The following is a 23,671-nucleotide window of genomic DNA, read 5'->3' on the forward strand; positions in this document are numbered from 1 at the left end:
TTTTGATTTATTCCTCATATTTGCAAATATTGTTTTGGCACTAGATATAATCTTACAATCTGAATCCATAGTTACAATTGCAGCTTCATATGGCGCAGAAATTACTGTATTTGAACAGTGAATGATCATTTCAATAGGATTATTCGTATAGTATAAAATAGTGTTAACCCTCGATAATTTAACAAGTGAAAGTATTTTCTTGGTAACTTTTCCGTTGAACATTTTTCGTTAATTTTCAGGTGTTGTAAAGTTGCTGCTATGCAATCTGGCTTACGTCTAATTTCAGGTTGGCTTATCGTAGAATGTGTTTAATTTATTTTCGTTATTTTTGCAGATGGATAAAAATATTCACCATTTGAATTAATAGCTATCATTGGATTTGTTGTTATGATTTTTGTTCTAGAGATGGTGTTTGGAATGGCTATCACATGAAATATATCAAAACTTTCGGTGCTAATGAGAATCGAATTCATCACAAAAATTATAATATCATTTATCACTTTTGTTTCAAATTTAGTGGAGGACGGATGATTGAATAAAACCCAACCAACAGGTAGCGAGCTTGTAATATTTTTTTTAACTTTCTGAATTTCATTACTTGTTAGTGGAAATGTTCTATCCCTTCTATACTTATTGACTATTTCTTCATCCATTTCTTTTGCTAACATGGCTGCTTCCATTAATCTACCATGCAAGAGCTCTGAGTCATATACAGAATAACTGTGATCTAGAGAATGTATACCGTCATAAACTTTGTCTATTTGGCCTTTGAGTTGTTTGCTCATCGCTTGAGTTTTTTCGTATACCTTTTGTACTGATTCCGATACGTGATGCATTTTGTTGTCTTCTTGGATCCTCATCGCCTCTATCGCTTCGTTGATATCGTCTCCTCCGAAGAATATGTCCTTAAGGAAACCAAAAATTCCCTTGCTTCGGCGCGATCTAGTTGATTGTTGTATTTCCTGGACGCACTGATGTCAGTTAATGTAAACTTTGGTCCTTAGTTTGTTTCTCCATTTCCTTAAGCGCCATCGTAAGATTTTGGTGTATGTGATTAATTAACTCGGCGTCTTTCGTTGGAGAAATCCCGGTGTTGATGTGGGTTTTCCACAAGCCTTGTTGTAGAAGGCATGTTCCTTCGTGATCGAAAATTAATCCTTCTTCTCCGATCGGTTTTATGTTGAACCTGGTGATTTATTTCGGGCTCGTTTCCTTGAACTATATTTGTCTCTAGTGGCTTCAATCTCTTCTTCGTCTACCGTTTTTCGTTTACCCCAATTTGGAAATTTTCGATCTACTTTGGGTGATTCGCAATGCGATGCATGAAGAACAGTTGCCTTTTGAATCTTAGCATCCATTGTTTTCTCAGGCAATCCAGATACATCCAAAACTGCAACTTTTACCGACGGTCTTTTCATCACACCTTTGGTAGTTTGAATTTCTACCGATCGTACTTGTCCATCGGTTGCAGTATTCACTTTAATGACTTTTCCTTTTAGCTAGGTATTTGGTGCTGCGTTATCATCGGTGATCAATACAATGTCGTCGATTTTATTAGGCTAGGTCTTGTTGGTCCATTTATTTCGTTTGATGAGAGTTGGTATATACTCGGTTTTCCAACGATCCCAAAACTGTTTTCCTGCGTGTTGGATTTGTTTGAGCTGCTCTCCATCAAATTCTTTAGCATCTAAGGAGTATGGTGGAACATATTCTCCTGAGCGTCCTAATAGTGCATGAAAGGGAGTTAATACCTCATCATCAATATTTTCGACTGGTATGTGTGTTAGCGGTCTTGCGTTCAGGAAAAATTCAGCTTGTATTAATGCTGCTCTTAGTGTTTCCACTTTAGGAGTCCTTTTTCCTATGATTCTACTAAAACCTTTAACGCTGATTTTATTGTCCTTATTAGCCTTTCCCAGACACCTCCGAAGTGTGGTGCGGCTGGAGGATTGAAGGTCCATTTTATCTTCATTTTTGCTGCCTCTCCGTTTCCCATTCTAGTGTTGATATCAGATACCAATTTCTGCACACGTTGTTTGCTCCAACAAAATTTGTTCCATTATCGCTATACAAATGAGATATTTTTCCACGTTGGTTTTAGGCAAACGATAAACGAATCAATGCTCAACGTTTCTGCCATTTCAATGTGGACGGCCCTTGATGAAAGACAGGTGAAAATTACACCCCATCTCTTTTCGGTTGATCGTTTTACTGCTACGTCGAATGAACCAAAGTAATCCACTCCTGAATTAGTGAAAGGATGGATGTATGGTTCGGTTCTGAAATCTGATAATGCTGCCATCATAGGTGCAACGGATGTTGCTGACGAAATAATGCACGTTTGGCAACATTTTTTTTATGTTTTTTTACGACTGCTCGTACATTAATTATCCAATACTTCTGCTGTAATGCGGCTATGATACTGTTTTCTCCCTGATGCAAATACTTTTCATGTACTGATCTCACAAGTAGTTTTGTTATGTGAGTTTTCTGGGGAAGAATTATGGGCATTCTAGCATCCAGTGATAATTTCATTGCTTTCTCCAGACGTCCTTTGGATCTTATAACTCCAAACTCGTCTAAAAGGGGTTTGATTTCTATATAATGCATTTTCAGCTGCTCTTCGGGTTTCAGTTGAAAGTCCTTTGATGAAATTGCTTTTGTCCTTGATCCACACGGTGATTTTTTTCATTATGCAGAGGTGTTTCACTAATCTCTACCAGTTGGAGTAGTCTCGTTCTTCGATAAATACTTGTTCATCCCGATTGGAATGAAGCGCCAAAAAGTCGTGTATTTCTTTATTTGATTTTGCAGGCCACTCAGCTTCATTTAATTTCAGAAATTCTGGTCCGTTTAGCCACATAGTTTGGTTTGTGGTTATTTTTGTTGCAGCATCAGCCGGATTTTTCTCGGAAGGTACCCATCTCCATTGATCCATTGTCGTTGTGTCTAAGATTTCTCCTATTCGGTGTTCAATAAATGGCTGGAACTTTGCATTGATCTTCTTAATCCATGACAGAACTGTCTGAGAGTCCGACCATAAGAATGTTTTTGATACCTTGAGCCGTAATTCCTGACTGATTGTATTTGTTAAACGAGTACCAAGAACAGCAGCTTGTAGCTCTAGACGCGGTATTGATAATCCTTTTATCGGGGCAACTCTAGCCTTTCCGGCAATCAATCTTATGCAAGTGCCATGTTGATTAGTGCTTCTCGCATATACTCCTGCCGCAAACGCTTTATCCGATGCATCTAAAAATGTGTGAAGTTCTATTTCTTCTATGTTTCCATCTGTTATGCACCTTGGTATTGATAAATTTTCTGCTTCTTTTATAGTCTTTACCCATGTTTTCCATAGATCATGGAGGTGAGTTGGAATCATGTCATCCCATTTAGTAGTAGCTTTATGAAGCTCTTGCATTAGAATTCTTCCGTGGATCGATAGGTTTGATATTATTCCCAACGGATCGTAAATACTCATGATGCGGGCTAATACTTCTTTCATAGTTGGGTTTTCGTTTTTTAGCAGCTTATCTCCGTATTTGTTCCATTTTATTTGATATGCTAGGCACTCATCTTTGGTGTTCCAATATATGCCGAGAACCTTTTCAGCAGCCGAATCCTTATCCTCCATTGATTTTACAGATGATTTGTGTCTTCTCTCCGCTTGAATTGATTCTAATAGTTCCTTGTCGTTTGGGATGAAGTTTTTTCTCAGAGATAGCTGGACCGATTTTCGCAAACTTAGTTTCATTTGAAAGGTATAACGCTCCCATAAGCTGCTATTGAATTTTTAGTTGATCCGACTTCCGGTTCCGGAGTTACGGGTTGAAGAGTGCGGTCACACAGCAAATTCCCTTATAAACTAGTACCACCATGATGTTCAAATGATGTAAAACATATCAAAATTGAAGTAACATTACTCTAGTTTGCGGGTCTGGATCACTAATGATCAATCAAAGCAGCTTTGACCACATTGGCCACCTATGACGGTTCATGACGCCCCCGGGGAACCCGCCAAGTTCCTAAGCTAATATCGCTTTCATTCCCCAACGAATTCTCTACCGATTTTTACAAACTTGATTTCAAATGAAAGATACAGTAATACCATTGACTGCTGCTGAATTTCATTTGGTTCTGACTCTTGCTTCCGGAGTTACAGGGGTGTTAGTAAGGATACACTGGAATTTCCCATATAAATCGGTACAATCGTAATACCTCAGAGGCTACAAACTATTGAAATGGTCACCAAATTATTTCTAATCGCAGATCTAGATCACTGATTGCCATTCAAACATTCTTTGAATATATTGTCCACGATCAACGATTCCGAAAGGCCGGAATTCCGGGCATATTCCACAATTAAAGTCACATCGGTTCATCGGTGATGACTGAACCGATTTTCTCAAACCAAGTCTCAAATGGAAGGCAAAATATGCAGTTGAGTATTGCGTTGCCGCCCCTCCCCCCCGCCTTGCCCTTACACCTCCCTCCTTCATCACTCCCCTCCTCTTGGACCACCCTCATGCCCGCATTTCCTTCATCCACCCCGTATACCGAAATAAGATGAAGGATTTCTGACGCATCCTCCACTCCCACTCTACTAACCCCACATTCCCTCCACTTTCAAACCCATTCCACCAACATTTCAAAATATAATCACATGAAGATAACATTGAACTCATGCTGATTAAGCTAATTAAATATTATTCTTTTGCCTTTCTCATATAGAAAGGTTATGCAATTGCTCCAAAAACCGACCGTCTAACCGAGGCCCGGAGGGCCGAGTCTCATATAACATTCGACTCAGTTCGCCGAGATCTCAAAATATCTGTGTGTATGTATGTATGTATGAATGTTTTTTTTATAGTAAGGTTAAAAAAGCTTCATAAGCTTCAGGAAATGTTCTATCCCTTCTATACTTATTGACTATTTCTTCATCCATTTCTTTTGCTAACATGGCTGCTTCCATTAATCTACCATGCAAGAGCTCTGAGTCATATACAGAATAACTGTGGTCTAGAGAATGTATACCGTCATAAACTTTGTCTATTTGGCCTTTGAGTTGTTTGCTCATCGCTTGAGTTTTTTCGTATACCTTTTGTACTGATTCCGATACGTGATGCATTTTGTTGTCTTCTTGGATCCTCATCGCCTCTATCGCTTCGTTGATATCGTCTCCTCCGAAGAATATGTCCTTAAGGAAACCAAAAATTCCCTTGCTTCGGCGCGATCTAGTTGATTGTTGTATTTCCTGGATTGCTTCGTCGCACTGATGTCAGTTAATGTAAAGTTTGGTCCTTAGTTTGTTTCTCCATTTCCTTAAGCGCCATCGTAAGATTTTGGTGTATGTGATTAATTAACTCGGCGTCTTTCGTTGGAGAAATCCCGGTGTTGATGTGGGTTTTCCACAAGCCTTGTTGTAGAAGGCATGTTCCTTCGTGATCGAAAATTAATCCTTCTTCTCCGATCGGTTTTATGTTGAACCTGGTGATTTATTTCGGGCTCGTTTCCTTGAACTATATTTGTCTCTAGTGGCTTCAATCTCTTCTTCGTCTACCGTTTTTCGTTTACCCCAATTTGGAAATTTTCGATCTACTTTGGGTGATTCGCAATGCGATGCATGAAGAACACTTGCCTTTTGAATCTTAGCATCCATTGTTTTCTCAGGCAATCCAGATACATCCAAAACTGCAACTTTTACCGACGGTCTTTTCATCACACCTTTGGTAGTTTGAATTTCTACCGATCGTACTTGTCCATCGGTTGCAGTATTCACTTTAATGACTTTTCCTTTTAGCTAGGTATTTGGTGCTGCGTTATCATCGGTGATCAATACAATGTCGTCGATTTTATTAGGCTAGGTCTTGTTGGTCCATTTATTTCGTTTGATGAGAGTTGGTATATACTCGGTTTTCCAACGATCCCAAAACTGTTTTCCTGCGTGTTGGATTTGTTTGAGCTGCTCTCCATCAAATTCTTTAGCATCTAAGGAGTATGGTGGAACATATTCTCCTGAGCGTCCTAATAGTGCATGAAAGGGAGTTAATACCTCATCATCAATATTTTCGACTGGTATGTGTGTTAGCGGTCTTGCGTTCAGGAAAAATTCAGCTTGTATTAATGCTGCTCTTAGTGTTTCCACTTTAGGAGTCCTTTTTCCTATGATTCTACTAAAACCTTTAACGCTGATTTTATTATCCTTATTAGCCTTTCCCAGACACCTCCGAAGTGTGGTGCGGCTGGAGGATTGAAGGTCCATTTTATCTTCATTTTTGCTGCCTCTCCGTTTCCCATTCTAGTGTTGATATCAGATACCAATTTCTGCACACGTTGTTTGCTCCAACAAAATTTGTTCCATTATCGCTATACAAATGAGATATTTTTCCACGTCGGTTTTAGGCAAACGATAAACGAATCAATGCTCAACGTTTCTGCCATTTCAATGTGGACGGCCCTTGATGAAAGACAGGTGAAAATTACACCCCATCTCTTTTCGGTTGATCGTTTTACTGCTACGTCGAATGAACCAAAGTAATCCACTCCTGAATTAGTGAAAGGATGGATGTATGGTTCGGTTCTGAAATCTGATAATGCTGCCATCATAGGTGCAACGGATGTTGCTGACGAAATAATGCACTTTTTGCAACATTTTTTTAATGTTTTTTTACGACTGCTCGTACATTAATTATCCAATACTTCTGCTGTAATGCGGCTATGATACTGTTTTCTCCCTGATGCAAATACTTTTCATGTACTGATCTCACAAGTAGTTTTGTTATGTGAGTTTTCTGGGGAAGAATTATGGGCATTCTAGCATCCAGCGATAATTTCATTGCTTTCTCCAGACGTCCTTTAGATCTTATAACTCCAAACTCGTCTAAAATGGGTTTGATTTCTATATAATGCATTTTCAGCTGCTCTTCGGGTTTCAGTTGAAAGTCCTTTGATGAAATTGCTTTTGTCCTTGATCCACACGGTGATTTTTTTCATTATGCAGAGGTGTTTCACTAATCTCTACCAGTTGGAGTAGTCTCGTTCTTCGATAAATACTTGTTCATCCCGATTGGAATGAAGCGCCAAAAAGTCGTGTATTTCTTTATTTGATTTTGCAGGCCACTCAGCTTCATTTAATTTCAGAAATTCTGGTCCGTTTAGCCACATAGTTTGGTTTGTGGTTATTTTTGTTGCAGCATCAGCCGGATTTTTCTCGGAAGGTACCCATCTCCATTGATCCATTGTCGTTGTGTCTAAGATTTCTCCTATTCGGTGTGCAATAAATGGCTGGAACTTTGCATTGATCTTCTTAATCCATGACAGAACTGTCTGAGAGTCCGACCATAAGAATGTTTTTGATACCTTGAGCCGTAATTCCTGACTGATTGTATTTGTTAAACGAGTACCAAGAACAGCAGCTTGTAGCTCTAGACGCGGTATTGATAATCCTTTTATCGGGGCAACTCTAGCCTTTCCGGCAATCAATCTTATGCAAGTGCCATGTTGATTAGTGCTTCTCGCATATACTCCTGCCGCAAACGCTTTATCCGATGCATCTAAAAATGTGTGAAGTTCTATTTCTTCTATGTTTCCATCTGTTATGCAGCTTGGTATTGATAAATTTTCTGCTTCTTTTATAGTCTTTACCCATGTTTTCCATAGATCATGGAGGTGAGTTGGAATCATGTCATCCCATTTAGTAGTAGCTTTATGAAGCTCTTGCATTAGAATTCTTCCGTGGATCGATAGGTTTGATATTAGTCCCAACGGATCGTAAATACTCATGATGCAGGCTAATACTTCTTTCATAGTTGGGTTTTCGTTTTTTAGCAGCTTATCTCCGTATTTGTTCCATTTTATTTGATATGCTAGGCAGTCATCTTTGGTGTTCCAATATATGCCGAGAACCTTTTCAGCAGCCGAATCCTTATCCTCCATTGATTTTACAGATGATTTGTGTCTTCTCTCCGCTTGAATTGATTCTAATAGTTCCTTGTCGTTTGGGATGAAGTTTTTTCTCAGAGATAGCTGAACCGATTTTCGCAAACTTAGTTTCATTTGAAAGGTATAACGCTCCCATAAGCTGCTATTGAATTTTTAGTTGATCCGACTTCCGGTTCCGGAGTTACGGGTTGAAGAGTGCGGTCACACAGCAAATTCCCATATAAACTAGTACCACCATGATGTTCAAATGATGTAAAACATATCAAAATTGAAGTAACATTACTCTAGTTTGCGGGTCTGGATCACTAATGATCAATCAAAGCAGCTTTGACCACATTGGCCACCTATGACGGTTCATGACGCCCCCGGGGAACCCGCCAAGTTCCTAAGCTAATATCGCTTTCATTCCTCAACGAATTCTCTACCGATTTTTACAAACTTGATTTCAAATGAAAGATACAGTAATACCATTGACTGCTGCTGAATTTCATTTGGTTCTGACTCTTGCTTCCGGAGTTACAGGGGTGTTAGTAAGGATACACTGGAATTTCCCATATAAATCGGTAAAATCGTAATACCTCAGAGGCTACAAACTATTGAAATGGTCGCCAAATTATTTCTAATCGCAGATCTAGATCACTGATTGCCATTCAAACATTCTTTGAATATATTGTCCACGATCAACGATTCCGAAAGGCCGGAATTCCGGGCATATTCCACAATTAAAGTCACATCGGTTCATCGGTGATGAATGAACCGATTTTCTCAAACCAAGTCTCAAATGGAAGGCAAAATATGCAGTTGAGTATTGCGTTGCCGCCCCTCCCCCCGCCTTGCCCTTACACCTCCCTCCTTCATCACTCCCCTCCTCTTGGACCACCCTCATGCCCGCATTTCCTTCATCCACCCCGTATACCGAAATAAGATGAAGGATTTCTGACGCATCCTCCACTCCCACTCTACTAACCCCACATTCCCTCCACTTTCAAACCCATTCCACCAACATTTCAAAATATAATCACATGAAGATAACATTGAACTCATGCTGATTAAGCTAATTAAATATTATTCTTTTGCCTTTCTCATATAGAAAGGTTATGCAATTGCTCCAAAAACCGACCGTCTAACCGAGGCCCGGAGGGCCGAGTCTCATATAACATTCGACTCAGTTCGCCGAGATCTCAAAGTATCTGTGTGTATGTATGTATGTATGAATGTTTTTTTTTATAGTAAGGTTAAAAAAGCTTCATAAACCTGGTCTGTAGTGTATTGGCACTGTGTGGGACTCACGACTCACGTTCGTGCCTAGCCACTAAAAACATTCCTTACTTTTTACGCCCTTCTTCCCCACGGAACTACGTCATCGTATTACTTCGTGGGGGGGTTCGTTGCGCTTTCGTCGCACCTGTTTCTGCTGCTCTATCTCGGAGCCTCGCTTGGTGCATGGAGTGACACGACCTATGAGCTTTGATTTAACTCTCGTTTCCTCTCCTGCTTCTTGTCTCCATCCATTACGTCGCCGTTTATTTCTCGTCCCTGTGGTGAGCTGTTTATGTGCTGATTCCCTGAGCCATTCAGCTCATGTTTCCGTGAGTCATTCAGCTCCCGGCCTCATCACGATCCGCTTGGATAGTGCTCAACGGTGAACTCATCCTACTCCGACCTATGGTTCCCCGACGGAGGAATTTCCCCCGACACCGATACCCGCTTTTTTGAGCCATTTAGCTCTACTAAAATCTTCCAGCTTTACCGCTTATCCTGCTCCGATTGAGAGTTCCCCGAGAACGGAATTTCTTTCGTTACCGGTGTTTGTTTCGTGAGCTAATTAGCTCCCCTTTTCGTCACGATTCTGTCGGGTAGTCCACGGCGCCGAATCAGCCCTATCGTGAATTCCCCGGCGGCAAACCGCTCCCGATACCGATGTACGTTTCTGTGAGCCATTAAGCTCCCCGCCTCGTCTACTCGGTCTAGTCCCCGGCGGTGGACCTAGCCTACTCAACGGCCAGCCAGCAGATGCTGAGGTCCATCCAACGATTCCGGGTAGACCGTAGCTTCCGGTTCACTGGCGTCCCAACGACCCACTTCTGGCTATTCGACGCAGTCTACTCGGTCTAATCCCCGACGGTGGATCTAGCCTACTCACGAGCTACCCGGTAGAGTGTCGAGGCCGGTCCGGCGATTCCGGTGGAGCCTGACGTCCGGTTCGCTGGCGCCCCGACGACCCGAGCCCGGTGCTACATCGCGTACTACTCAACTGGTCCCCGGCGGTGGACCCAGTCTACACCGTCGGTGAGTTTCCCGGCGGCGGAATTTCTCCCGAAACCCTATTTGTGGTTCTACTGCGGCGTTCTAACTAATGTCGTTACTCTACTTCGCCACTTCCTTTGCAGCTCGGAGAGTATACTCGTAACAACTCTGTTGACAGCGTCCCAGATATGCTCGTTGCGGCACATCTCTTTGACGATATTATCCACTGTTATATCAGACAAACCCCTTCGGGCTTCTTCGAATCTGGGGCATTCGAAGACCACGTGTTCCGGTGTCTCTTGCACGTTCACACACTCCGGGCAAAGGGGTGACGAAGCGTGTCCAAACCGATGTAGGTATTTCCGGAAGCATCCATGCCCGAACAAAAACTGCGTCAGATGGAAGTTCACCTCTCCATACTTCCTATGTACCCAAGTAGACACATTTGGGATGAGTCAGTGGGTCCACCTTCCTTTCTCCGCGTAATCCCACTCTTGCTGCCACTTAGCCAACGAGTCCGCTCGAACCAGTCTCCTTGCATTACGTTCATTTCTCCGCTGGTAACATTCTACGTCCACAGCCAGAGTGATACAGATGGGAATCATCCCGGCAATTACGCATACCGCCTCCGACGATATCGTTCTGCAGCCAGGCCGGTACGCCATATCTCAGGATTGAGGATGAGATATTCGCCAGGAGACGTCTCGTGCTGCCTCTTGCCCCTCCGTGATTCGGCATGATCCTTGCCAATGCGCTATTTGTCCTCGCAGCCTTCTCACATACATAGTCGACATGGCAGTTGTAATCCAACTGATCGTCAACCATAACACCCAGGTGCTTCAGTGCGCGCATCGATGGAATGGATTGTCCCCCGACGCTGATCTCGAGACGCTGGATTTGCTTACGATTGCTAACCAGCACTACCTCAGTCTTGTGGTGAGCTAGCTGCAACCTGACGTTAACCATCCAGGTTTCCACGATGCCTATTGTCTCTGCCGTCAGCATCTCCACCTCCTCAAGGGTCTCGCCCGTTATCGTCAGGACAACATCATCTGCAAAGCCGACGATCTCCACTCCCCTGGGCAGTTCCAGTGTTAACACTCCGTTGTACATAATATTCCAGAGCGTTGGGCCGAGTATGGAGCCCTGAGGTACTCCCGCCGTTACCCTAATCGACCTCTGCCCCGTGTTCGTTTCGTTGACCAGTACTCGGTTCTGAAAGTAACTTTTCAGAACCTTGCACAGATAGTCCGGAACCCGCATTCTATGCAGCGCTACGGCGATGGCTACCCAGCTAGCACTGTTAAACGCGTTCTTCACGTCTATCGTTACCACGGCGCAGTAGCGATTACCCCTTCTCTTTTGCTTCAGTGCTTTCTCCGCGTTCGCGATGACGATGCGGATGGCGTCCACCGTCGATATTCCTTTCCGGAACCTTAACTGTCTCTGCGATAGTCCGTTCTCACTTTCAGCGTAGGTCGTCAGCCTGTTGAGGATGACCCTTTCCAGGAGTTTACCGAGAGTATCCAGCAGGCATACAGGCCGATACGATGCTGGATCTCCTGGTGGTTTCCCTGGTTTTGGCAGTAACACCAGCTTCTGGATCTTCCATCTATCCGGGAAGTAGCCTTCGTCCAGGCATTTCTGTAGGACTATCCTGAACATGTCCGGAAACGCCCGGATCGTAGTCTTCAGTGCCACGTTGGGGATACCATCCGGTCCGGGAGCTTTCTTCGCTTTCAGCCCTTTTGCCACTATAAGGAGCTCGTCGTTGGAAACCCGATTGTCACCTGCATATCCACCATCTGCATCAGCGTACGGTGTAGGCGGCCATGCGGTTGGTTTGTGCTTCGGGAAAAGGCCATCCACGATAATTTTCAGCTTGTCGCCGCACATTTCGACTGGCGTCATTGGGCCCTTGATCCTGGCCATAACGACACGGTAAGCATTGCCCCAGGGGTTAGCGTCTACTTCTCTGCACAGCTCTGCACAGGTGGACTTGCTTAGCACAATCTCACGTTTAAAAGCGGCCCTAGCCGCCCGGAATGTTACCTTACACTCTTCTCTGACTGCTTACATATCTTGCTCTCTGAACGCGTCTTCTGGCTTTTAAGCAAGTAGCCCGGAGGATCCTTTCCGACAGCTCATCGGCACTCGGAATTGGAGTGGCGCTGTCAGCACGAAGTGCTTCCACAAAAAGGTCCTTATAGAATTCCTTTATTTTCCACTTCCGCTCGCCAGTCCTCACTCTCTGCGTCACCGTACGATTTCGCCGACCAATGGTGTAGTGGATGGCTTGGTGATCACTATGTGTGTACTGCTCACTAACTCGCCAATTCATGTCATCCATCAGCGACGCGCTGCAGAATGTTACGTCGATGATGGATTCCCGACCGTCTTTACGGAATGTGCACAGCTTTACGTCCAGCTTCGCCAGTGCTTCCAATAGGCTGTAACCTCGTGCGTTGGTCAGCCTGCTACCCTACTCCACGGCCCAAGCGTTGAAATTTCCTCCTATAACAACCGGCGTTCGCCCGACTAACGAGTCGGTTAATGCGTCCAGCATCCGGTTGTATTGCTCTAGTGTCCACCGTGGAGGAGCATAACAGCTACACACGAATACGCCGTTTATCCTGGCGATCACGAAATCTTCGTGTGTGCTATCCACCACTTCTTGAACAGGGAAACCGCCCATCACTTGGATTGCCGCCATCCCTGCACTATCCACCACCCAGTTACCGTTATCGGGAGGGACACGATATGGCTCTGCAATAATTGCAACGTCGCACTTCATTTCTGTTGTTGACTGCCACAACAGTTGCTGTGCAATGTCACAATGATTGAGATTGAGCTGGGCAACCTCCATCATTATGGGCCTGCCTTCGCCTTTTTGTACTCTGGGCATAAGAAGCCTCCCGTCATGTGGTCTTTTTCGACCTCATTTGTGCAGAGAAAGCACTTCGGTTGCTTTGTGCAGTCTCTAGCAATGTGTCCCTTCTCCCCACATTTTCTGCACAGATCAGATCTGTCGGGGCCTCTACAGTTTCTTGCCTGATGGCCAAAACCCAGGCATCTGAAACACCTCTCCATTTGTTTAGTGGCCCTAGGGATCAATCGCAACGAGCACACCGACCACCCGATTTTGATCTTACCGGTCGACATAAGCTTGTTGGCTGCGGTTGGCGATAAGCGTATCACTGCTGTCTGTGTGCCACTGTACGCCTTCCTCAATCTTATTGATATCTGCTCCCTCTCCAGGTTTCCTTGCTCTATTAGCGCGCTTCTCACTTCGTCTTCCGTTGTGATCTTGTCCAGATTCCTGCACTCGACCACTGCTTCCTGAAGTAATGCTCTCACATTCGCTTCTCCTTCCACCGCTTCTGCCACAAGTTCCCGGTAGGCCGAGCTCTTGATCAATGGATCTTTCTTCAGCTCGAACAGCATTTCGCCTTACTGAGTACGCCTGGTTCTTATAACGTTCTCCCCCAGCTCCTTCAACTTAGGATCCTCTCGCACCCTTCTTTTACTTTGACGACTAGAGCGTCTCCTTTCTGCTTCTGCTGGCGTGGCCGAAGGTCTTCTTTCTTCTTTTTCTTCTTTTCTTCTTTTCTTTCTGTTTTTTCTTCCTCTCTTCTACGGTTTCTACGGTACGCCATTCACTCTGCGATTGTCGGGTTTTTCGCTGTCCTTCACCGACCTTCCTGGGCTTCTTCGGTTCCTCCTCCTCTCCTGGTGTTTCCCTTATTCTTTTCACAGAACGAGAATCCCGGCCGCCCTTCGGTGTCTCATAGGCTTCTGCTTCTTCTATCGCTGTGGACTTCAGCGCATTTTCGGCGTTTTCAGCTCGCTCTAGTAACGCCATATGTTCGCATTCGGCTGCTGCTACGGCGGATTTGATGGTAATCACTAGATCCTTGATATGTTCGTGCACGTTGCCCTTGCTTTTGACGAATTCGTAGAGTTCATCAATTTTTTGCCTCAACTTCGTCACTTCAGCTAACCCATACTGCTGGTCTTCTTGGGTAACGCTTGGTTTCGGTGTGCGCACCTGAAATCCTAGCTTTCCTTGGCGTCCAGTTGGTTTGTTGCCGCTCGTGCTCTGTATGGACTCGCTAGGCTGCTCTCGCTGCTGCTGCTGCTGTTGTGGTTGCACTTGCTGTTGCACTTGTTCGTTATGCTGGGTCGGTGACCTCGCTAGCCCACCTTTGGCGAATGGGTTCACCACAGTTGCCCCGTTAGAATTTTTGTTGTTTTTGTTGATTTTGTCTTCTTGTATGCTTTTTGGGTCCCAACTTCAAGCCGCTATCTACGCCCGTAATAGGTAGTCGCCTCACATGATCCCATGGTTACCTTTGCGAGCAGTGAGGTCGCATGCAAGGGTTGACGCGGTCCTTCATGGGGTACCGCGTTCAGAGCCGGATCGGCGCTAGTCAGGAGCCTTCAACTGAGCCTACTTGCACCAGCTAAGGTGGCGGGTTTCGAACGTACTTGGAGACCTACCAAAGTTTTACTGGGACGGGGGGCAGCCAGCACCATTAGCCCACTCGCCGTTTCGGGGAAGTGTCACCCATCCTTACTAGGGTAGTGGAATGGCGTGGCTGTCGGTCCGTAGATAATTTCGATGAAATCCTTATTCACATCCGTGTTCTGCCGTCAGTATGCCGTAATTAGTATGTATGTATGTATGTATGTATGTATGTATGTATGTATGTATGTATGTATGTATGTATGTATGTATGTATCTATGTATGTATGTATGTATGTATGTATGTATGTATGTATGTATGTATGTATGTATGTATGTATGTATGTGTGTGTATGTGCGGAGTTGTTAACAAAATGTCCACATCGGTTTCTCGGAGATGGCTGAACCGATTTTTACAAACTAAGATTCAAATGAAAGGTATAATATTCCCATAGGTTGCTATTGAATTTCATTTTCAACCGACATCTTGTTCCGGATTACGAGTTGAAGAGTATGGTTACAAAACAAAATTTGTTGATTTGTCCACATTGGTTTTTCGGAATTTTCTGAACCGATTTTGACAAACTTGATTTTAAATGAAAGCTCCATCAGCTGCTGTTGATTTTTGTGTGGAACCGAGTTCTGATTCCTGAATTACAGGGTGATACGTACGATCACGCAGCAAATCCCGATTCTAACGAATTCTGCGATGAATGTAAAAAGGTAATTTTTTTACCAAAAAGTAAACACAACTGTTGAATTTGTAGATCTAGGTCACCAACAGTCATTCAAAGTCTCTTTGGCCACACTGGCCACCATCGACGGATCCGGAAGCATCCAAATTCAGAATAACGGTTATATTGGTTTCTCGAGAATGGCTAGACCGATTTGATCAACTTAGTCTCAAATGAAAGGTGTTGCGTCCCCAGAAACTGGTATTAAATTCCATCTCCATCCGACTTCCGGCTCCGGAGTTACGGGTTGTGGAGTGCGATCACATAGAAAACTCCGATTCAAACCGATACCGCGATGAATGCAAAAAGTTGCTCTTATATACTTACCAAGTGTAATAAGAATGAAAGACATTTCCATAATATTATATTGTACGAACCAGCTATTAAATCATAGTTTGGAGAAATGAGAAAGGCACAATTGCACCGCTAGGTGGATTAAAACAGGTTTTTGCCTCATGGGTTGATAAGAAGCTATCGAGGTAATCATCAACGTAGTGTTGTTGCCTTTCTCAATAGAAAGGTATTGCAATTGCTCTGAAAACCGACTTTTTAACGGAGGGCCGAGTGACATATACCATTCGATTCAGTTCGTCGAGTTCGGCAAATGTCGGTGTGTGTATGTATGTGTGTATGTATGTGTGTCTGTGTGTGTGTACGCGAACACAATCTCACTCACTTTTCTCAGAGATGGCTGAACCGATTTTCACAAACGTGGTCCCAAATGAAAGGTGCAACGTTCCCATAGGCTGCTATTGAATTTCTAATGGATCCGACTTCCGGTTCCGGAATTACAGGGTGATGAGTACAATCACGTAGAAAATGTCGATTTTAATAAATTCTATAATGGTGAAATTTTTTCCAAAATGTGACCACAACTGCTTCGATTTGTAGTACTAGGTCACTAACAGCCATTCAAAATCTCTTTGGTCACATTGGCCACCATCATCGGTTTCGGAAGCCCCGGCGGAAGTATCCAAATTCAGAATAACACTCACATCGGTTTCTCGGAGATGGCTAGACCGAATCAACCAAACTTAGTCTCAAATGAAAGATGTTGCGTCCCCGTAAATGGCTATTAAATTTTGTCCCGAACCGACTTCCGGTTCCGGAGTTACAGGTTGTGGCGTGCGATCACATAGCAAATTGTGATTCAAACCGATACTCCGATGAAAGCAAAAAAGGTAAAAATTTCGCTAAAATGTCTCTCAAACAACTTAAATATTCAGTTCTAGGTCACCGACGACCAAACAAACTTTCGTTGACTACATTGACCATCATAGACGGTTCCGGAAGTGCCCGGGAAAAGCGTCCATCTTTCAAAACTAGCAAACTCATATCAGTTTCTCGGAAATGGTTGGGCCGATTTTCACAAACTAAGTCCCAAATGATATCTATATTATCCTCACAGATGTCCATAAAATTTCGCACGGATCGCTTATATGGTTCCGGAAATATAGACTGAACCGTCCGGTCACATATGAAATTCCCATATAAGCCGGAACTCAAAGGGGGGATCCCATGAAATTTCAGAAATCGAATTCGTATTTTTGATACCAAACATGCATGAAACGTCGAGATTTTATGTTATCACGAAAATTTTTTTTTCATAAAAATCCACTTTTTGGGACTGCCGATTTCGCACCTTTTTTCAGTTCAATATTACCGTGGCTGCTTTTTTTACACAATTTTAGAACTCGAATAATGATTTCTTTTCTTGTATATAGTTGTCATGTCATGTATAATAATGAAATATAATATATGCATCTGAAAGCTTTTAATGAATATAAACAACGCACACATTCTCGTGTTCATGATTGAGAAAGGCACAATTGCACCGCTAGGTGGATTCAAACAGGTTTTTTTTATAGCTACAGCTTCTGGATATATGTTTCCAAATGCATCTGCAAAAGTTCAAAAGTTCTTAACGTACTGGGCACAGAATGGGGAACACGTTGCTCCAAATGACATAACTTGTAAAACATATACGTCAGCTTCTTGATCTTTTTTGCGGTCTCTCCAAAGAATCCGTTGTGAGTCTTGATCATTTTCCATAATCTTAACTCTGTGGTACATCTCTTGTATATCTCCACTGATTGCAGTTTTTCCTTCTCTGAAGCGTAAAGCTACTCCTTGAATCGGCTCATTTATATCTGGTCCTGATAAAAGTTCAGAGTTAAAGGATATTCCATTAATTTTTGCTGCTGCGTCAAACACTAGACGGGGCTTTGCCTTGTTTGGATTTATAACTACGAAGTGAGGTAGGTAGAATGTCCTTGGTGATGTTTTTCTAGGACTGGTGGTATCCAACGGGGGAAAATGATCGGAAATGGTGAGTGAAGCTAAGCAATCATGTGAAAAAAAATTTCCCCCAGAGGCGAGACTCGAACTCGCAACCTTTGAGACTCCGGCCCAATGCACTAACCCTTATGCTATCCCTGGGTATGGTGACATCCCAGAAATAACATATGGTTATCCCACTGGCGACAGTGATCGTACCCTGCCTGCAAAGCGAGAATCACACACAACGGCAGCAGATCACCACAACACATTTGATCTATTTAATTTCCCCGCTAGATACCAAGGCCCGGGTTTTTATTATCGTGTGATGTCTAATTTTTAGTTCATTACCCATCGTACTTCGGTGGGTGACAAAGCTAATGAAGACTGTCGATTTCTGGTCCCTTGCCCAGTGAACAGAGGTATGACGGGAGCGAACCCGCCCGTTCTAATTAAACTAATAATTCAATTTTTTGGTCTTTTGACTTAAGTGCCAATACCTTATTTAGGACTGGTGGTATCCAACGGGGAAAAACGATCGGAAATGGTGAGTGAAGCTAAGCAATCATGTGAAAAATCATCATGTTTTGCCTTTCTCATATAGAAAGGTTATGCAATCACTCTGAAAAACGTCAACCTAATCCCAGCCGATGGGAAGGTTGCACCTTTTATTTGAGACTAAGTTTGGGCAAATCGGTCCAGCCATCTCTGAGAAAAATGAGTGACATTATTTGACACATACGCACATACATACACACACATACATACACACATACACACATACACATAGACATACATACACACACACATACAGACTTTTTCCGATCTCGACGAACTGAGTCGAATGGGTTATGACACTCGGCCCTCCGGGCTGTCGTATCCCATTCGACTCAGTTCGTCGAGATCGGAAAAAGTCTGTATGTGTGTGTGTATGTGTATGTATGTATGTGTGTGTATGTGTGTGTATGTGTGTGTGTATGTATGTGCGTATGTGTCAAATAATGTCACTCATTTTTCTCAGAGATGGCTGGACCGATTTGCCCAAACTTAGTCTCAAATGAAAGGTGCAATCTTCCCATCGGCTGCTATTGAATTTTGGATTGATCGGATTTCTGGTTCCGGAATTACGGGTTTCAGAGTGCGGCCACACATAAATTTCTCATATAAACTATAGGAAAAATTAAAAATAGAATTTTTATTTTTGATGCTAAATGTGTTCAAGGTGCATGAAACGTCGAGATTTGATGCAAACTCGAAAAAAAAAATTTGACGACAATTCACTTTTTTGGATTTTGGCACATTTTTGCCTTTCTCATATAGAAAGGTTATGCAATCACTCTGAAAAACGTCAACCTAATCCCGGCCCGGAGGGCCGAGTGTCATAACCCATTCGACTCAGTTCGTCGAGATCGGAAAACGTCTGTATGTGTGTGTGTGTGTATGTATGTCTGTGTGTATGTGTGTGTATGTGTGTGTATGTGTGTGTGTATGTGTGTGTGTATGTGTGTGTGTATGTGTGTGTGTATGTGTGTGTGTATGTGTCAAATAATGTCACTCATTTTTCTCAGAGATGGCTGTACCGATCTGCCCAAGCTTAGTCTCAAATGAAAGGTGCAACCTTCCCATCGGCTGCTATTGAATTTTGGATCGATCGGATTTCTGGTTTCGGAATTACGGGTTTCAGAGTGCGGCCACACAGAAATTTCTCATATAAACTATAGGAAAAATTAAAAATAGAATTTTTATTTTTGATGCTAAATGTGCTCAAGGTGCATGAAACGTCGAGATTTGATGCAAACTCGAAAAAAAATTTGAGGACAATTCACCTTTTTGGATTTTGGCACATTTTTGCCTTTCTCATATAGGAAGGTTATGCAATCACCCTGAAAAACGGTAACCTAATCCCGGCCCGGAGGGCCGAGTGTCATATCCCATTCGACTCAGTTCGTCGAGATCGGAAAAAGTCTGTATGTGTGTGTATGTATGTGTGTGTATGTATGTGTGTGTATGTATGTGCGTATGTGTCAAATAATGTCACTCATTTTTCTCAGAGATGGCAGGACCGATTTGCAAAAACTTAGTCTCAAATGAAAGGTGCAACCTTCTTATCGGCTGCTATTGAATTTTGGATCGATCGGATTTCTGGTTCCGGAATTTTGGGCTTCAGAGTGCGGCCACACAGAAATTTCTCATATAAACTATAGGAAAAATTAAAAATAGAATTTTTATTTTTGATGCTAAATGTGTTCAAGGTGCATGAAACGTCGAGATTTGATGCAAACTCGAAAAAAAATTTGACGGCAATTCACTTTTTTGGATTTTGGCACATTTTTGCCTTTCTCATATAGAAAGGTTATGCAATCACTCTGAAAAACGTCAACCTAATCCCGAAGGGCCAAATTTTTTTTCGACTCGCATGAGGTTTCTGGATTTTAACAGGGGCGTAGTTGATGGTTTACGGAGAGGGGTTACATCCCCCCTCTACTGTTCACTCCCCTCCTTTAAAAATCTCCTTAAATCACCCCTCAGACCACCACCCCATCCAGCCCTCATACCCCTCCCTTTCAACCCCATCATCTTTAAACCACCACTATATCACAAAGCATACCAATTTAAGCTGGGGAGTCGTTCGTTCATGGGACTTTCGCCCTCCTCACATACCCACCCCCGCATGACAAAATGAGTTAGGAAGCAGATAACATTGATCTATTGCTGATTAGGCTAATGAAGTATGATATTTTTTTTTCAAGTGTTTCACCGTTGACACGCAGCTCATCAAGTTCGTGGCTGGCATACCATTGTGTATAAGTGCAAAGTGTACTAAGAATGTAATGGACATTTCCACAATTATGTTGAACAGAAAAAGCCTCCGTGCCATAGTTTAGAGAAATGAGAAAGGCACAATTGCACCGCTAGGTGGATTAAAACAGGTTTTTTTTTATCAATTACTTTCCGATTTATCATGTGATAAACGATGCTCTTAACATTTAGATGCATAGAGGTCGTGCTTATATTTGGTAATGCATTTTAGGGAGGGACTAGAAAAGAGGTAAAATGCAGTATGCTTACTACATTGAACGATTGTGGAATGGTGAAATTGTGGAACAGAGTGAAGTGTTTATCTTAGTTATTTTTCTGTTATAGCGTACCAGTTTTGTTATACAATTTCTTGAGGATAAATATATGATATTAAATTAGATAAAAAAAATCGGTTGTCTCACTTGAGCATGTCATCGACCATTTCCGATTTAAACTTTAAAGCTGTATTTAAAAATATACATATTCTAGACAGGTGATCGAACTATCAAAACTAAACAAAGCTACAGCTTGTTTTTAAAATAAAGGAAAATGGTGTTAAAAATAATATAACAAAAAAGCCAAAATATTTGTCAGCAAATTTCCAAATGGAAGAAAAGCTTATATAATTGAGAAGCTTTCAACTAAATGTTTTTCTAATTCCAAATTTAAAGATAATTTTTAAATTCGTACTAAGTAGTAAAGCCAATTTTCATCAAAATTATCCAATCAAATCTGGTTTTGATGTACATGAGTTCAGACAAAAACGCTTTATAACAACACATTTTTAAGTCAAATGAAAAACAATGAAAAGCGTTATAACACTTGGATATTTTGATTCATTGTATTAATTCAATCAGTATAATTCATTTTCAGTGTGTGTATGATACTTCAATGCATTCAAAACTGCTGCACGCGCTCCACAATATTGTCCGCGTTCAATCGAAAAAATTGAGACAGATTAGAAGCTCTAATACTTACTAGGGACAATTGAAAGTAATATTTACGGCACGTTATGACGCTAGAACTTCGGTGCTTTATAATTTTTATTCATTATCCCCAAAAAAGTGTGATTTGACTCAAACATCGAGCAACGAAATTTGTGGATTGCTGTGAGTAAATACCGATGTCGACACGTTCTTCACCCAAAGCTTAGTTAACATTATCATAGTACAGAATTTATTTATGAATGATAAATTCTTCTTGGCGTGTTATGTACTTAAAAGTGATCATTTACTACAAATTATACAACCTGGCAATCAACGATGTATGATTCAGAATAAATTTAGATTCAACATTGATATGCATTAGATCTCTCCACATTTTGAAAAAGTGTTGAAATACACATGGGTCAGCTCAGATTTTTGTTCTAGGTGTGAATTTAAAAACTTTCGTTAGAAATGTAGTAATTTGGACGTGATTTAGACGTGTCTCCAATCAAAAGTCGTGTTCTTGCTGTTTCCATAGGAAGATCACTTACACTCTTGTAGAGTTAGGATGCAAGAGTAATAAACCTATGTCATAAAAATAAATATGAAATTCTTTTTCGTGGTTGTAACTATCAAAATAAGTCCCTTTTCCGCATAAAGCATCGACATCGCAACGAGCAGTCGTCTTCCTCTTCCTGAGCAGCGAAATTCTCAGCATCAGTAGAAGACAACCAATTTTCATCCGAGAACAAATTTCCGAGGGTTGGATCCGAATACATCATGCAACCTAATAGTTGCATTAGAGCACCGTCCGAAAATCACGACAACTCTGATTTAATAGGCCCTACATGCCCAAATATCATCAAGCGATGTTTCTTAGACATATCTTAACATTGTTTTAATAGGTGAACATAGCTCTAATCGCAATAGAAAATTTGTTAACTGGATTTTTATATAGAAAAGAATATCAAAACCAAGAAAAAATACTACTAATTTTCCTTGGTTTTGATATTCTTTTCTATACAATAATCCAGCAAACAAATTTTCTCTTGCGATTAGAATTTTGAATCGATCGGATTTCTGGTTTCGGAATTACGGGTTTCAGAGTGCGGCCACACAGAAATTTCTCATATAAACTATAGGAAAAATTAAAAATAGAATTTTTATTTTTGATGCTAAATGTGCTCAAGGTGCATGAAACGTCGAGATTTGATGTAAACTCGAAAAAAAATTTGAGGACAATTCACCTTTTTGGATTTTGGCACATTTTTGCCTTTCTCATATAGGAAGGTTATGCAATCACCCTGAAAAACGGTAACCTAATCCCGGCCCGGAGGGCCGAGTGTCATATCCCATTCGACTCAGTTCGTCGAGATCGGAAAAAGTCTGTATGTGTGTGTATGTATGTGTGTGTATGTGTGTGTATGTATGTGTGTGTATGTGTGTGTATGTATGTGTGTGTATGTATGTGCGTATGTGTCAAATAATGTCACTCATTTTTCTCAGAGATGGCAGGACCGATTTGCAAAAACTTAGTCTCAAATGAAAGGTGCAACCTTCTTATCGGCTGCTATTGAATTTTGGATCGATCGGATTTCTGGTTCCGGAATTTTGGGCTTCAGAGTGCGGCCACACAGAAATTTCTCATATAAACTATAGGAAAAATTAAAAATAGAATTTTTATTTTTGATGCTAAATGTGTTCAAGGTGCATGAAACGTCGAGATTTGATGCAAACTCGAAAAAAAATTTGACGGCAATTCACTTTTTTGGATTTTGGCACATTTTTGCCTTTCTCATATAGAAAGGTTATGCAATCACTCTGAAAAACGTCAACCTAATCCCGAAGGGCCAAATTTTTTTCGACTCGCATGAGGTTTCTGGATTTTAACAGGGGCGTAGTTGATGGTTTACGGAGAGGGGTTACATCCCCCCTCTACTGTTCACTCCCCTCCTTTAAAAATCTCCTTAAATCACCCCTCAGACCACCACCCCATCCAGCCCTCATACCCCTCCCTTTCAACCCCATCATCTTTAAACCACCACTATATCACAAAGCATACCAATTTAAGCTGGGGAGTCGTTCGTTCATGGGACTTTCGCCCTCCTCACATACCCACCCCCGCATGACAAAATGAGTTAGGAAGCAGATAACATTGATCTATTGCTGATTAGGCTAATGAAGTATGATATTTTTTTTTCAAGTGTTTCACCGTTGACACGCAGCTCATCAAGTTCGTGGCTGGCATACCATTGTGTATAAGTGCAAAGTGTACTAAGAAT

At 42.1% G+C, this 23,671-nt stretch overlaps 1 protein-coding gene and 1 long non-coding RNA gene across 4 annotated transcripts in view; both read left to right on the top strand.

Annotated features, from left to right (window-relative positions):
- The window catches only part of LOC131682914 (serine-rich adhesin for platelets-like), a 1,216,708-nt gene that overhangs the window by 1,140,351 nt on the left and 52,686 nt on the right, over positions 1–23,671 (top strand). The gene's annotated exons all lie outside the window — the stretch shown is intronic.
- Positions 379–18,474, top strand: LOC131682917 (uncharacterized). The gene is made up of 3 exons (XR_009304255.1): positions 379–553; positions 17,256–17,417; positions 17,487–18,474. It is a non-coding gene; the product is annotated as an uncharacterized LOC131682917 (long non-coding RNA).

This window comes from Topomyia yanbarensis, chromosome 2, assembly GCF_030247195.1.
Source record: "Topomyia yanbarensis strain Yona2022 chromosome 2, ASM3024719v1, whole genome shotgun sequence".
NCBI lineage: Eukaryota > Metazoa > Arthropoda > Insecta > Diptera > Culicidae > Topomyia > Topomyia yanbarensis.